The sequence below is a fragment of the Canis lupus genome, chromosome 27 (genome assembly GCF_011100685.1).
Source record: "Canis lupus familiaris isolate Mischka breed German Shepherd chromosome 27, alternate assembly UU_Cfam_GSD_1.0, whole genome shotgun sequence".
Taxonomy (NCBI): domain Eukaryota; kingdom Metazoa; phylum Chordata; class Mammalia; order Carnivora; family Canidae; genus Canis; species Canis lupus.
The window spans coordinates 8,501,866-8,506,361 of record NC_049248.1 but is presented as its reverse complement, the minus strand read 5'-3'; the positions used below and the strand labels follow the sequence as shown (position 1 = coordinate 8,506,361).

Here is a 4,496-nt window from a genome sequence, read left to right as displayed (position 1 = left end):
ATTTGTCCAGTAAGCCACGATTAGGGATGTATTTGATACCACAACCATCGGGAATGAGCTGCTTTTCAGCCACCATGTCTTCAAATCCGTCCACATTAAACTTAGTGTAGCCCCACTTCTTAGAGCTATGGATCTTCTGGCAGTCAGGGAACTTGAACTTGGCCCTGTATAGGGCCTCAATCACATGCTCTTTGTTCTGCAGCTTGGTGCAGATGGACATGATGACTTGGCCAATGTGGCCCCTGGCTACTGTGCCCTGGGGCTTTCCAAAGGCACCCTACATGACTGTCTGCAGCCTAATTGGATTTGGCATGAGGTCAGACCTCAAAGTCCACTGGAAAGGGCTGTCTCCAAGGCTGCTTAGGGCAACCCATACAATCAACAGGCTGCATACAATACCAAGGAGGCTAATGTTTGCAGCCCTGGCACACTGGGCCCCCATGGGGAAAGAGCACAGTCAGCTTAATTGGCTGCAGAGGACACATTTTCTTTATATGGTTTGTGAACAGTGCACATATTGAGAATAAAAATCAAAGTGTAAATATTGGAAAATCAGACAAGATGTTAAACATGAGGGAAAACTAAATCTTCAGGTGTGAACAGAGTTTAAAAAGTAAGTGAGTTTGGGGGATCCCTGGGTGGCGCAGAGGTTTAGCGCCTGCCTTTGACCCAGGGCGTGATCCTGGAGACCCGGGATGGAGTCCCACGTCGGGCTCCCGGTGCATGGAGCCTGCTTCTCCCTCTGCCTGTATCTCTGCCTCTCTCTCTCTCTCTGTGACTATCATAAAAAAATAAATAAATAAAAAAAAATAAATAAAAAAAAAAGTAAGTGAGCTTGCCATACCATTGGCAATCTTAAGTCTTAATAATAGTCATTGTATTTCAAATACTACATCACTATATGTATCTCAGGAAAGAATGAAGTTCATAGGAATTAAGATACACATGTAAAATGACATTTCATAGAAGACTACAGTGGAACAAAAATCAATGTAATATATAGCACTTTCCCAAGATGTTCCAAGCAATCAAAACATGCAAAGTGAAATTTTATTGAGAGGCCCTTGACATGACCGCCAGTGGCTTTATGAACATTTTAAGTTTTCTTTTTCTTTATTTTGACAGTGAGGATGTACTTTATTAATTTTTAGTTTTAGCATTTCATCAGTAGTAGAATAAAATTACAACCTTCGTAATAAATTTAAATTTCTGGTACATCCAATAGCTCCTTCAGAAATAGTTGAAATGGGCTTTGAAGCCTTGATGGGCACAGATTGTGAAAGAAAATGCACAGAGGGTAGGGGAGAAATCAAAGAATGTTTCAGCAAAGTAAGATAAATTGTTGAAAAATAGGAATCATTGTACTTGTAGCTAGAGAGAGCACTTACTTAGAATTTTATCCCCAAACCAAACATGTCTGCTTTTCTTCTTTAATGCCAAGACCCAAACTCTTCAATCCTTTGTTCCAACAAACTTCCACCCAACAATTGAATGGTTTATGTGAAATAATTGTCCAACCTACTGTGTTGGGTTTTTTTGTTGGTTTGTTTTACAATTTTATTACCCAATTTCAGGTTTACATAAATCCTCTAGAAAATCCAAAGTCAGTTAAAAATAATCTCAGAGGTAAACCCAGGCAAACACAGCCTGCTGCAATTTTCCCAGATGCATGAATTTTCTTTGTGAGGCAAGCACATGATAGGCCTTTAGAGAAGAAGAAAAAATGAAACAGCTAACACAATTATACAGTGTAATGGTTTCATTGTGATCATTTCCCAGCCTCACATCTGTAATGATACTGAATCTGCTACTAATGAAATAGGGCTGTCATAGGAAATAAAACATTGGGGCCACAATAATGGCTGAGATACCATCAGAAACATAGCCTAGGCCTCACACTTTCTTTTTGCCTGATCAGGCTTTAGGAAGGGCCATTGTCTTCCTTAAATATTTCTGAAACAAGATTATTACCGTAAACATCTATGTAATCCATCTCCTTCTATAATGGAACATAATAATATAGATAAGTAATTCCAAACTAGTTCTGTTAAAATATTTTTTTCTCCGATAATTTAGAAAATGAGTCTTATCTCATGTCTACCTTGGGAGTAAGGGTAGGGATCAACATTGATCTGTTTTTCACCTTTGTAATTCCTTTAGTTCTTATCATGATATTTTTTATGTATATTTTTTTATTCGAGTTCAATTTGCCAACATATAGTATAACACCCAGTGCTCATCCCATCAAGTGCCCTTCTCAGTGATCATCATCCAGTCACCCCATCCCCCCGCCCACCTCCCCTTCCACTGCCCCTTGTTCATTTCCCAGAGTTAGGAGTCTCTTTGTCATGATATATTTTTTAAATATTTATTTATTATTTATGATAGACATAGAGAGAGAGAGAGGCAGAGACACAGGAGGAGGGAGAAGCAGGCTCCATGCCAGGAGCCTGACGCGGGACTCGATCCCGGGACTCCAGGATTGCGCCCTGGGCCAAAGGCAGGCGCTAAACCGTTGAGCGGCCCAGGGATCCCCAATGTCATGATATTTTTAAGGAGATTCTTCCCAGGTCATGTCTTTGGCAGCCTGGTCATACAAATATCTTACCGTGTCTTCCTTAAGAGGTTTGAAATCATCTTTACCCAGCACTAACACTATAGAATGGCATCAAGTTCTAAATTAATGTTTGAGAATAGCATACCAAAAAATAAACTAATCAGGGTAAAAAAAAAAAAAAAAGCATACATGAATGGAGAACAAATTGGGACACATCATGGTGTCATGGCAGGAGGGGGTGCTCCAGGCTTCCTACCTCAAGCCAATTAGTCAATATAATTATGAAATGTCAACATCTGCCAAGAATGATCTGGTTCTTCCCGTGTCTCCCAAATTCATACAAGGAAGAATTTGGGACTTCTGCTATCAGTTATCTTCAGCTAGACTTTTCACAGTATGAGTCATTTTACCACTATCTTAATTTACATTTTCCTCTTCACTGGTGAAGAGTATATGTTTATGTATTTATTGGAAATTTGCATTTCTATGTTTCTATTATAAATTTTATTTGATTAATTCTAAGAACTTATCATGCAATAGATTTTACTATTTGTATATCATCTTAATTTTAAAAGAGAGATAATTTCATTTTTTCAATGTTTACAGTACTTTTCTATTTTCTTTCCAAGCTATTTCCTTCAGTTTTAACTGACTGTGATCAAGACTTTACATTCCTCTTGCCCTGCCATATTCTTATTTTAATTGAATTTCTTAGAGACAGTGTTTGAATGAAAATGCTGACACTTCTCCTGAGACAAAACAAGTTCTAGTTGTAAACCAGTCCAAAAACCACATTTAGAGGGGGTAATTACATACTTTAGAATGTATAAAGGGATTTTTAAATTAGGATGGGAGATACCTATTATCCATATATTTTATGGAGAGAAAGAGATAGCTGACCACCCAGGAGTCCATTGGGAATATGCAAAAGGGTTATGAAATGGGTTCTTACATCACTACACACACACACACACACACACACACACACACACACAGCTGAGAGTTATTATTTATTCTTTCAACAAGCATTTATTGATTCAGGTGTTCTTTTAGGTTCTAGGAATACTGAAGTGAAGTGAAGGCAGATAAAAATCCTTGCTTTTATGGTAAATATTTTCTGTAAGTGGAGAAACAATTAACAGTATCACAAAAATTTTAAGTAAAACATGTAGCATATTAGATGATAAATAACATGGGTAACAAATAAAGTAGGAAAGGAGAGAGAAAATTCTTCCTGGAAGAAAGGCAAATGATCTCAGAGGCCATGGAGGGCAGGATCTCTGAGAGACTTGGCCTCCCTTTTAAGGATTCTCTCCAGCGTTACTCTGATTTCTGTTGGAAGCCACTGGAGTTGTTGCAAAGAGCAGTGTCACAGTGTGAGTTACCTTTTCACAAGACCTCTCCAGTTGCTGCACTGAGGGGGGAAAAAGACAGCTTAGGGAAATCTTTTATGCTTATAATAATAATTATAAACCCTATGAGAGATGATGCCATCTTAGGCCAAGGTGGTAAAGATGATAAGAAGTATTAAAATTGCAGATATGTTTTGAATGATAAACCAGTAGGAGTGCTGATGGATTGATATGAATTATCAGGGAAAATAGGAGTTAAGGATGACTCCAGCAGTCCAGATTTTTGGCCTGAACATTTATAAGAAGAGAGCTGCTCAGTTGGCTATTTGGTACCATCCCTATTATATAGGAAGGTGAATATATAAATATCTTGTCCACCTTTTTAAAAGTAATTCGATCTTTTAGGAAATGGCTATATAGGCAATTAGCTAAAAGTTTATTTCTCAACTGAAATTTTGTGTTAGTTTGAGACTGTTCCCTGATTCTCAGTGTTTTGTTGATCTTAATTTTAGAGTTACTGTAGCATGGTTGGATTTTATTTCTTCTTCTTATTTTTAGTTTCCTTTGTACTTATATATTTCCATCTC

The 4,496-nt window shown here is 37.7% G+C and overlaps 1 non-coding gene across 1 annotated transcript; it reads right to left on the bottom strand.

Annotated features, from left to right (window-relative positions):
- Positions 1-342: 342 nt before the first annotated feature.
- On the bottom strand, positions 343-476 carry LOC119866493. Its single transcript, XR_005380238.1, has one exon. It is a non-coding gene; the product is annotated as a small nucleolar RNA SNORA70 (small nucleolar RNA).
- Positions 477-4,496: the final 4,020 nt, after the last annotated feature.